General features: G+C 34.3%; 1 long non-coding RNA gene across 1 annotated transcript in view; it reads left to right on the top strand.

Annotated features, from left to right (window-relative positions):
• Positions 1 to 1585: 1585 nt before the first annotated feature.
• LOC142869994 (uncharacterized) overlaps positions 1586 to 12700 on the top strand; it is a 30694-nt gene continuing 19579 nt past the window's right edge. Inside the window, exon 1 of the long non-coding RNA XR_012918521.1 lies at positions 1586 to 1680. This is a non-coding gene — a long non-coding RNA (uncharacterized LOC142869994). The remainder of the gene's footprint in view (positions 1681 to 12700) is intronic.

The following is a 12700-nucleotide window of genomic DNA, read 5'->3' as shown; positions in this document are numbered from 1 at the left end:
AGGTGGGATGTTTAATAGCCAGGTAATAATTGGCCATGTTTCCTACTCCCTGACCCAGTAATCAGTGAATAGCATGTAGAGATGATTGCTAAATCAGCCTGGGTACCTGGGTGATTATAATGTCATATGTTCAATGAAATCATTGGGCCTGTAGCATAAGTAAGACATTAACATTTTTTAAAAACATTAACCTTTATTTTCCTAAATCATGAAGATTTTGAAATTATGTACCCTATTATGTTTCTTTATCTATTGACATTGACAAGGATTCAAGAGTAGGCAGAAATATTTCACTGTGTGTGCCCTACCTAAGGAATACAAAATAACCTGTCCTGCATATATTCAATATGTATCATGTCTAGAAAAAATTCTACAAAATATGCTAACTGTGGTTACTATTAATCCTTACTTTCACCTCACAGAGAAGTGTTCTTTTCATAATTTTTCTATAAAGAAATGTATTTAAATTATTCTACTTAGAAAAAAATGTGACACCAACTTTTACATATATATGTGCATGTATATGTATACAAACATATGCATTTTCATTTAAAAATAGCATTTAAATTTGAGCAAAGCTAATTCCAACTATATGTGTGTGTGTATTTCTTTTATTGTATAATGAATTCATTGAGAGGAGATGTGAGTTGTTTATTCTTAATATTTATCTTTACATATCACCTGCATAGTTCAGAAAATATTTTTGACTCAGGTTCTAATTTTAAATGCTAAAATTATATATACATTATACTTTCTATACTATTTATGAGGTCAAATAATTTGTATACTTACAATATGAAAGGGTGTAAAACTTGCCTTTGTTTTAAAAAAAAACATTTAAATTCCTTTTCAACCATAATAAAACACTGATATAGAGAATTAAATGACTGTCTGTATGTGTATAATTCTTTGCTTATAGTTTAATAAGTACAGTTATTATTTTATGAGGCATCATTAACTTTTATGGTAGTTTTTCTACACATATAAAGTCATTGCCCATTTGGTATTTGCATGCAAAGGGCTCCAGTTATCTTTTTGTAAGAGCATATTTTACTGAGTTTGCATGCCTAAGCAATGAAACAATGAGTAGTAGGCCAAATATAAATTCAATCATCCTTATCTGGGACTGATTATTTATGCTAATCTTACAGATTATAGTCATTAACAAATATTGAATATATCTTGGGGATACAAATCTGAAGACAATGGATCTATCTCAATTCAAGTAGTTTTACTTCCTCTTATGTACTGAGGTACAAAATATTAAGGCCTGCTTGGGGTCATATAAATTTATGAGGCTCAAGGTATGCACCCATTCCCTGGAGAAGCCGGCCACTTCTTGAAGGAAGGGGAATTGATAGCTCTGAGCTGTGTGCCTGGGAATGTTTATCCTAGGCTGTCCAGGAATGTTTATCCTAGGCTCATGCCCAGAAGTGTTATGTGAGACCAGTCACTATAGGCCCCGGCTCCTGGCCAGATCTGAGACCTCATGTGACCAGAGCATAAGCCTTTTTGGCGTCAAAGCCTTCCTTTGTTTCCTTTGTTCCCACCCCTATATAAACGGCATGGGAAGCCCCCCGGGCCGCCATTTTTCCTATCCAACCTCTCGCCCGCGCTGCCTGCCTGCTGATATCCCAGCGCGATGTTGCGGTGAGCCGTCTGATCCCGCGAGACTCGCAGGTGATGAGTAGCCTCCAGCGCTGAAAATGGGGTCCTGGTGGTATGGTTGCTCTTTTGTGCTCTTCCCCTGCGGTACTTCTCTCTTACTTTCACTTTTTCTCTCTTCCTAATGAATACAAGTAAACCTAGAACTGGTGTGGCCCGTGGTGGTGTGTCCTGCTGATAGAGCTTAAATTGCAGAAAGTCTGTGCACAGCGATTGATAAAATTAATTATCAATACATCTTACTAATTTTTTTTTCAAAACAGGTATAAAACCTGGTGGTTTTGTCTGTTATGTGTAGTTCACTATTCTACCTCCAATGCTGACTTTGTTTACCTCTAGATATTTAGGACCAAATGTCCTTTAGAAAAAATGTGAGTTTGAGGTAGAAAATAATTTTTCCCTCTCTAGGAAGTAGGTTTAATGGGTGTAGTAAATACATTTTTAAAATGTAATGTTCTAAATTTACGAATAAAGTAAAAGAAATGAGTTATGAGGTAATGACAGATTAAATGAGGTGATGAATATGTGCACAGCAAAATAGCTGAAATATTCAAATAACAGATACCCTAAAAATTAAAGTAGTTAAATTAAGAAGGGTAAAAGTAATTCATATTAATTTATATGTGTATATCATATCCATAAAACATTTTTGCTATTGGATTGGGAGTGTCAACGGAAAAAAAGCCAAGTCTGCAAAGTAATTTTAAAGAGATTTATTCTGAGCCAAATTTGAGGACCATGACCCGGAGCCACCGCCAAGAGGCCTTGGGCAAGTGTACTCGCTGTGGCTGGGTTACAGTTTGGTTTTTATACATTTTAGAGACAAGGGTTATGGGTAAAGCCATCAATCAATGTGTGGGAGGCATACATTGGTTTGGCCCAAAAAGGAGGGCCATCTCGAAGGGGGGGGGCTTACAGGTTATAGGTGGGTTTAAAGATTCTTTAGATTGTAATTGGCTAAAGACATGAAGCTTTGTCTAAAGAGGTGGAATGTTTTAACATAAACTGTTTACCAGAGGTAAGCCACCATTTGTTGCAAATAGAAGGCCTGCAGGTTTGTCTTGCATACCCTCAGGCCTGTTAATGGGTTACAAAGGAAGTCTCCAAGAAAGGAGGGGGGCATGATAAGGGCTGTCTGACCTCCCTCCTCCTGGCAGGCAACTTTGCCCTTGAATATTCCTCTGGCCATGAGGGGGTCCATTCAGTCAGCCGGTAGGAGTTGAGGATTTTAGTTCACAGGAGGTATAAGAAAAGCATCTTAAGAGTGAGAATACACTCATTCTTAGATGCTTATGGATTGTATTATAGTCTCATTAAAAATATCAGTGTAGACTGTCTTGATATTTTTAGAGTAGATGATTTGGGAGGGATATTATTTATCATATTTCTCCTATCTTTTTTTTAATTCTTACAATTACAAATTTATACTTCCATGTGTTTCAGGGTTCTCAGTTGAAAAACCTCATGGATTGAATGCTGCTATAACACAGCTCGATTCTCCAAAATTCCCAGACGTTGTGTGTCACATTTTTAAACCTGAATTTTTATAAAGGCAAACATGAATGACGAAGCCAAACAGGTCAATAGTAAGTGGGAGACCAGGTCCAAAAGCTAAGAAATGAAGAGAAACTAATTACTGTTGTGACTATGATACACTTTTCCAGCAAAGAAAAATTGGCTCTTGAAAACATGTTTGTGACTCTTATTCTGGCTACCTCTACAATTTTTCTTTATATCATCATTTCACCTCATTTTGCTGTAGACAACCTGGTCTCCCATTTTCTTGACTATACCAAACTATTTTCTCAGACCTGAGACTTTTACTTGTTTCTTCTAAGTGGAAGGAGTGGCTTTATATTTCTTGTGACATTTAACTTGAGTGTCTCTACTGGCATGCCACGCCTTCACAGGTAAATCACCCTGTTGAAATTAGCATCCTCTCCCTGGATATTCTATCACATCATCCTTTAACCATCTCTTCAAATAATTTATTATAATCTGTAATAGTCTTCTTTGGTGACATGTTGTTTTCTGATTTGTCACAGAATTTAAGTTCCATGAAGATGGAATCCTTTTTATCCTCATTGCTGCTCTATCTTTAGTGACTAACACAGTAATCAATATGGTTGTCAATAAATTGATTTAAATAATGCAATAGTAAAAAGTAGATTGAATTTATGATTCCCAAATTCCCCTCCCTCCATTTCACAATTTTACTAGGTAGAGAATTATCAGCTGCATTAACCTATTAACTATAATTGGTGAATACATATAAGTTCTTGATGCAACAAATGGGAAAAATATTACATATAATTAGAATTAGCTGGAGTTAATGTTGCTAACCAGAAATATTCATGCTTACATTAACACTAATTTTTTAAATTCCAGTATGCCAAAGGCATAATGTATGAAGCCTAAGAGTGTGGAGTCTGTAATTAAACTGAGTTTAAATCCTAGCTTGAAACTTTCTATTTATATTACTTATCTCTCTGTGTTTCAGTTTTTGTAACATGAGGAGATAATAATAGTGTCTATGAAATAGACTTTTAGGGGTATTAAGTAATAAATAAATATATAAAATGCTTACACATCAAAAGTTTTCTCTATAATTTTGTTCCCTTCTTAAGATTGAAATCACAAATAATCACTTATTTACCTGTCTAAAAATGAACTACACAGAGAACTAACCAACTTCTAGGTAAATTGCTCAGAAAAGTTGTGATCTAATGAGGGAATTTATATTTTTATGGTATCAAGTTCCATAGCAAATGTAAACACAATGTTTGTACTTAAATTTGAGCCATACTTAATCGATATCAATCATAATTACAGTGTTGATTTATTTTGTAAATCATGAATTTTTTTCCATAATACAATTCTAAATTGTAATTCCCTTTTTCCTCTGCTTAACAATAAACTTCTCTTCAACTTGAACACAGAAAAAAAATTACTGCTTTTTAACAGTATGTGATTATCATTTTTGTTTATGCCCACAGCCAAAAGGATGAATTTGCTGTTAATATGACCCATTCTCAACTGTTATTGGCAATAACTGTCATTCTACAGTGAAAGTCTCACTTTTATTTTTGCTCGAGGTAGAATATGTCTCTTTTATGTTTAGAGCATAGAGGATGGAAATAAGTTATCTGCCTAACCACTTGAATCCTAGGGGAAATATTACAAACTGTGTCTAGGAATTCAGTGTCTCATTTCTTAAAATGTGAGAGTTTTACCTCATATTTAGTTTTTTTTTTAAGTGAAAATTTTATTATAATAGTGTAGTGTATGATTCAAATGATTTGCTCACTTAAGGAAAATCATTTGTGGTTCTTCATATTGGCTTTAAAAATCTAATTTTAAAAAGAAATTCAGTAGATTTCACAATTTAAATAGAGTGTAAGGATCAAAAGAGTTGTGAAATGTATCAAGAAAAGAATAATGAGCATAAAGATTGAAACTTATCATTGCCTTGAGGTCACAGAGGCAGAACTACTACTTATAGAACCCAAGACTGTTGATTACCAATATGATAATTTTATTATACTGAGTATAAGACTTATTAAACCAAGTAAAATAGATATTTAAGTTAGCAATGCTATTTTTTGAAACTCTATTTTAGCTAGTCCCCCTGCCATTTCCTGACAGATGCCTGAGACCATTATGGAGATAACATTAAGATATGCAATATTTTTTATCTATAAAATAAATTAAGAGCATAAAACAAATAAATCTAAACAATAATTGTTATTTTGATTCAAGGGCAAAATTACTTAAAACATCCTACTTAGTTGATGAGACCAGATCGTTACAATATCAGACTTGAGGAATTGATGCTTTCCTGCCCCACTACCCCATTCACTCTTAGCACCTAGTAGTAAGAAAAATACATTTTATCCTTCACCAGAGCAAGAACAGAAGTAGTGTCTTTGCACATACCAGTTCTCCTATTGTGACTGCCTACTTTTTTCTTTTTCTTGCTTTAATAATAGTATGTTTCTAATTCTATGTTCTCTGCAAAAATTTTCTCACTTCCCTAATTAAATTGAATCACTCATCACTCTGAATTCTCTGTCATAGTTCTCACTAGTCCACCAAACAGGCCTGTAAGCTCTATGTAGGACAAGGATGTGTCAGTCTTGCTCATTTAACCATTGTTAATACCTAGTGCAGTTCTTGGCATGTGGTAAGTACTTAATCAACATAGTAGACTGAATTCATTCTGCATGTATTTTCTCTATAGCAATATATCATAGCTTAAGATGGGTGGAGGGTTTAGCTTTGAGTGTTTCATCCTCCTGAGCTTTACTTGTATAATTTGTTAAAGAAAAAAAAAAAGGACATGGTAGGTAATAATACTTATCTGGCAAGTTCTGTAGAAGACTAAATAAACGATTATAAGAAGCATGCTTATATAAGGCCTGCTATGTAAGAAGTACTCAATAAGTACTCAGTAAGTGGTATTTATTACTGTGCTTATGAGAACCTGGGGAAATGAAGTATATAATTTTGAGTAAAAGAGAGCTTTAGAAGAACTCAAATAATAAACTCTTCACACATCGCTGACTGGCTGCTAAAATGTGCATGCAAGCAAATGAACACTGGGAATCCTTCAAAAATGAAAAGAATGAGATACCACCTAACCCCAGTGAGAATGGCCTGTATCAAGAAATCCCAAAACAACAAATGCTGGCATGGATGCGGAGAGACAGGAACACTCTTACACTGCTGGTGGGACTGCAAGTTAGTACAACCTTTGTGGAAAAGAATTTGGAGATACCTCAAATGGCTAGAAATAGAAATACCATTTGACCCAGCAATAGCATTCTTGGGCATCTACCCAAAAGAACATAAGTCTCTCTATTATAAAGACATCTGCACCCAAATGTTTATGGCAGCACAATTCACTATTGCACGGTCATGGAAACTACCCAAGTGCCCATCAATTCATGAGTGGATAACCAAAATGTGGTATATGCTCACAATGGAATATTACTCAATCCTAAGAAACAATAGTGAGCAACACCGTTTATGCTATCCTGGATTAAGTTTGAGGCCGTAATACAAAGGGAGATGACACAAGATCTGGAAAAGGGGCTACACATCTACTCGCCATCACATTGGTACTGATTGACCAAAACTACAGTGCTCAAAAAATGGTAGTGTTCCACAGGGATGTGCAGGGGGAGACCCACATCTTAAGGAAGTGGTGAGCATTGCAGGGGGGAGGGGGAGGGATTACCTCTATCCCTTTTTAGAGAGAGATAAAGATATACATTGTAACCAAAATGTCTGAAAAAAAATCTGTAATCGAGAGGTGGGCAGGTGGAAGAGGGGAGGTGGGGAAGGGTATGCACTTACATGGTGGGTGCGATGCGCACCACCTGGAGGCTGGACATGCTAGAAGCTCCAGTGTAGCGGGGTGGGGGAGGGGGGGCAGGGGCAAGATATGTAACCCTAACCGTATTTGTACTACCATAATATGAAGTAAAAACAAACAAACAAACAAAAATGGAAAGAATGGAGGGTCTTGTAAAATTGCTAGACTACTGAATGTATTTCTCAACCTACATACAGCTTAGGCCCAGAGGCTTCAGGTATGGAGCATAAAATAATCTCTGCTGAGATTATTTTTCACTAAACTATAAATATCTTTAGGGATATTTGGCAGGGGGACTAGCTCAAACAGAGTCTCAAAAAATAGCATTGCTAATTTAAATATATATTTTACTTGGTATAATAAGTCTTATACTCAGTGTAATAAAATTATCATATTGGTAATGAACAGTATTGGGTTCTATAAGTAGTAGGAGAAAAGAATGGAAAAAAGAAAAAGAAAGGAAGAAAGGTAGAAAAGGAAGGAAGGAAGGAAGGAAGGAAGGAAGGAAGGAAGGAAGGAAGGAAGGGAGGGAGGGAGGGAGGGAGGGAGGGAGGGAGGGAGGGAGGGAGGGAGGGAGGGAGGAAAAAAGGGAAAGAACACCAGAGAATGCACACACCTCATGAGAAAGATTTCATTGCTTTGTTAAAGGCAAAGTAGTTATCTACTTATACAAAACAAAACAAAGCAACAATGAAATAGTAACAGAAAAAAATGAAATAAGTTTTGATATAACAAATTATACTGTTTTCAACCAAAAAAAAACCTAGCCATGCAAAGATATAAGAATACATGACATATTTGCAGGAAAAAGAAACCATTAGCAACTAACTCGAAGTGGGAAGTGATGTTGCATTTTAAGCTGGCAAAAGCTTCAATAAAACTATTATAAATATGTTCCAAAAAATGAAAATATGTGGAAATAATTAAAGTAAAATTGGTTAATAATGAGTGAAATAAGCAGGGACTCTCAACAGAGAAGTGTAAACTATAAAAATGGGAATTCTAAAGCTGCAAAATAAAATAACTCAAAAAAAAAAAAAAACCCTCAGAACGAAGAGAAGAAAAGAAGATTGAAGAACCTCAGAGAACTGTGGGACAATATCAAGCATTCAAATATATGTGTAATTGCGGTCTAAGAAGGACAGAGAAAGAAAATGGAGTAGAAAAACACCTGCGTGAATAATGGCTGTCAATTTCCCAAATTTGGGAAAATGCTAACTTAAAGATCCAAGAAGTACAGTGGACACCAAATAAAATCAAAGAAAACCACTTGTAGACACATCATAATAACATTCTTTAAAGACAAACCTAAAGAGAAAATACTGAGAGCAGCAAAAGAAAGATGATACATAACATACAAAAAACAATGAATAAAATACTGGCTGAATTCTCATCAGAAATACTAGAAGCCCAAAACAAAGAATGGCATATTTAAATATTGAAAGGTAACAATCTATCCACCAAAAATCCCTCATCCAGAAACGCTGTTTCAAAAATGAAAGGAAAATAAGGACATTTCTAGACAAAGCAATAGAATTTATATTGCTATCTAAATTTATTTCAAAGTCTTAGAACAGTTTAACGAAAAATGAAAGAAATAAATACACCTAATGATATTGTAATATGTAAAGCAAAATATTTTGAAAAATGTAAATATAAATATGCCTAATGATATTGTACTTATTTTTACATGAAAATAAGTATAGTGTTCTAGGGTTAAATCAAGATATAATTTCAATTTCATTGGAGTATACATTTTATATGCACTTATTAAAAACCTGTTTTTTAAAGACAAGCAGAAATTTAAGCATATGCTATTAAGCAAATTTTCTACAAGTTTTTTCCTTTTATCTAACAGCTTTAACTTTGTAATTAAGTCAGTTTTATATCAAGTGCTTGAATTAATTTTAATTTAACAAACAAGCACAATTCCTTTCACAAACTCAACTTTATTATCCTTTGGGGAAAGTCAGGGGAATTCTAGTAATTTTGAAATTTTGAATTCTAGTATTTTTGAAAAAAAATAATATAATGTTATGAGCTGAATTATGTACCCCCCAATTTCATATGCTGAAGTCCTAACCCCAAAAGCTATAAATGTGACTGCATTTGGAGGTAGATTACAGGAACAAATATGCATGAGTAACAATCGATTATGACTTGGGTCTATGTAAGAGGAGATCAGGATACAAACAACACAGACCGAGGAAGAAGCATGTGAGGACATGGTGGGGACACAGCTATCTGCAAGCCAAGCAGACAGGCCTCAAAAGAAACCAAACCTATCAACACTTTGACCTTGAAATTCTAGCCTTCAGAACTGTGAGAAAATAAAATTAATTGTTTAAGCCACTCTATTTGTGTTATGTGTTATGGCAGCTCTAGGAAACTAACCCAAGTTAATGCTCACATACAATAATAAAATATAAAAACCAAAATATGATTGCAACATTATTATTTTCTGATTTAGTATTGCTTTTTTTCTTTAACTGTCTGCTTTTAAGTTAATGTGTTCAGGGGTAATGTTCACATACACACACATATATACATGCACACATAACAACCAACTGAAGATTTATTAATTAAATAATCTAAACAGTGGCCAAAACTCATGTAATACAGAGATATCATGGAAGCCAGTTGGTGCTACATCCATGAGAGTAAAATATATATAATATATAACCCTTCTTTTACTTTATATATGTTATTCTTGGAAAATTATTTTAATTCAAATTTAGTTATTAGATGTAGTTTTTGCTTCATTTTTTCCTTTAATTCATCTGTCATTATGAGTTATGCTTTTCTAAATGTATGCATTTATTAAAAGAGTTGTGAATAATAAGGTACTTAATAATTAATATATAATTCTTATAAAGCAATTCTAGATCCTGAAAAACCCAACACTGCTATAGCTCCTTAAACATGCATATAGGTCTAGACAGATTATTTGCTCAGCATCACAAATCAACAGGATTTATATTATAATTAATAAAGTTTATATGAGTTATTTTGCATATGTCCAGGATATTTTTATGATGTATGTCTATATCATATATGTTAGTACTGTGAATAGATAGAAAAGTGGGTAGATAGAAAGACAGACAGATAGTAAAACAGATAGGTATTACCAAATTGCTCTCTGTTGAGGTTATATCAATATGTATCTTGACCAGCAAAGTATGAGAGTGTCAATTCCTCAAGCCTCACCAGGAGAGTACATGCTTATCTTGGAGATACTGCTGTTTGGATCTAGATCACTGCAGTAAAGTAAATATCTCAACAAAGCAAGTCACAAGATATTTTTTGGCTTACCAATGTAGGAAAAGTTATGCTTATACTATACTGTGTACAATAGTATTATGTCTAAAAATGTACATACCTTAATTAAAAAAATACTTTATTGCTAAAAGATGCTAACAATCTTCTGAGCCTTTAGTGAGTCATATCTTTTTGCTGATGTAGGGTCTCGCCTTCATGTTGATGGCTGCTGACTGATAGGGGTGGTTGCTGAGGGCTGTGCTGGCTATGCCAATTTTTAAAAATAAGACAACAACGAGGTTTGTTGCATTGATTGAGTCTTCCTTTCATGTAGGATTTCTCGGTAGCAGGTGATGCTGTTTGATTCCCTTTGACCTGCAGTAAAACTTCATTAAAACTTGCAGTCAGTCCTCTTCAACTCCACTAATGTCTTAGCAACTAAGTTTATGAAACATTCTAATTGCTTTGCTGCCATTACAACAGTATTCTAAGCATCTTTACCCAGAGTAGATTTCACCTAAAAAAACCACTTTCTTTGCTCTTCCTGAAGAAGTAACTCCTCATCTGTTGGAGTTTTATCATGAGATTGCAGCAAGTGAGTCACATCTTCAGACTCTATTTTTAATTCTAGTTCTTCTGCTATTTCTGACACATTTGCAGTTACTTCCTTCATTGAAGTTTTAAACCTCTCAAAGTCATCCCTGAAAGTTAGAATCAACTTCTTCCAAACTCCTGTTAATGTTGATATTTGGACCTTCTCCCATGAATCACAAATGTTGTTAATGGCATCTTCACCTTTCCAGAAATTTTTTTATTTAATTTGCACAGATCCATCAGATGAATCACTATTTATGGCACTTATAGCCTTACAAAATGCATTTCTTAAATAATAAGACTTGAAAATTAAAATTACTCCTTGATCTATGGCCTATACAATGGATGTTGTGTTAACGGCATGAAAACAACATTAATCTCCTTGTACATCTTTACCACAGCTTTTGAGTGACCAGTGCATTGTATATAAACAGTATTATTTTGAAAGATATGGGGTTTTTTTTATAGTAGATTTTAATATTGGGCTTAACATATTCATCATGCTCTAAACAGATCCGCTGTCATCCAGGCATTGCTATTCTATTTCTGGAGCACAGACAGAGTAAATTTAGTACAATTCTTAAGATTTTAGGATTTTTGGAAGAGTAAATGGTAAATGAGCATTGACTTCAACTTAAAATGATCAGCTGCTTTAGCCCCTAACATCAGATTCATCCTTTCCTCTGAAGCTTTGAAGCCATGCATTGACTTAGGCTCTCTAGCTATGAAAGTCCTAAATGACATATTCTTGGAATAGAAGTTTGTTTTATCTAAATTGAAAATTTGTTGTTTACCATTGCCACTTTCATGAATAATCTTGGCTAGATCTTCTGTATAACCTGCTGCTACTTCTCAATCAGTACTTGCTGCTTCACCTTGTGCCTTTATGTTATAGAAATGGTTTCTTTCCTTAAACCTCATACACCAACCCCCGCTAGCTTCAAATTTTTATCTCTCTCAGCCTTGATAGAATTGAAAAAAGCTAGAGCTTTGCTCTGGATTAGATTTTGGCTTAAGGAAATGTGGCTAGTTTGATCTTCTATCCAGACCAATAAAACTTTCTCCGTATCAATAATTAGGCTGTTTCACTTACTTATTGTTCTTGTGTTCAATAGAGTAACACTTTTAATTTCCTTCAAGAACTTTTCCTTTGCATTCACAACTTAGCTAACTATTGAGCTCAAGAGGCCTAGCTTTCAGCCTATTTAGGCTTTTGGCATGCTTTCCTCACTAAGTTTAATTATTTATAACTTTTGATTTAAAGTAAGAGACTTGCAATTCCTTATTTCATTAAAACACTGAAAGGCCATTGTAGGGTTATTAATTGGTCTAATTGCAATATTGTTGTTTCTCGGAAACAGTGAACCTAAAGAGAGAAAGAGAGATGGAGTAACGACAGGTCAGTGGAGAACTCAGATCACATACAACATTTATCAATTAAGTTTTCAGTCTTAGATGGGCACAGTTTGTGGTGCCCCAAAATAATTACCATAGTACTATCAAAGATCATCGATCATAAATTATCATAAAAGATATAATAATGGTGAAAAAGTCTGAAATGGTGAAGAATTACCACAATGCTACACAGAGGCACAAAGTGAGTGCATATGTCGTTGGAAAAGTGGCTCCAATAGACTCTCTGGACACAGGATTGCCACAAACCTTTACTTTGTAAAAAATACAATATCTGTGAGGTTCGATAAAGCAAAGTGCAATAAAACAAAGTGTGCCTGTATGTTATAAATTTTAGATTTTTATCATTCTGATTAGAGGAAACTGATATCTCATTATATTCTACATTTTTAT

The sequence above is a fragment of the Microcebus murinus genome, chromosome 3 (genome assembly GCF_040939455.1).
Source record: "Microcebus murinus isolate Inina chromosome 3, M.murinus_Inina_mat1.0, whole genome shotgun sequence".
In the NCBI taxonomy this organism is placed as follows: Eukaryota; Metazoa; Chordata; class Mammalia; order Primates; family Cheirogaleidae; genus Microcebus; species Microcebus murinus.
Note: the sequence above shows the minus strand (reverse complement) of the source record. Positions and strands in the feature narration are given on the sequence as shown.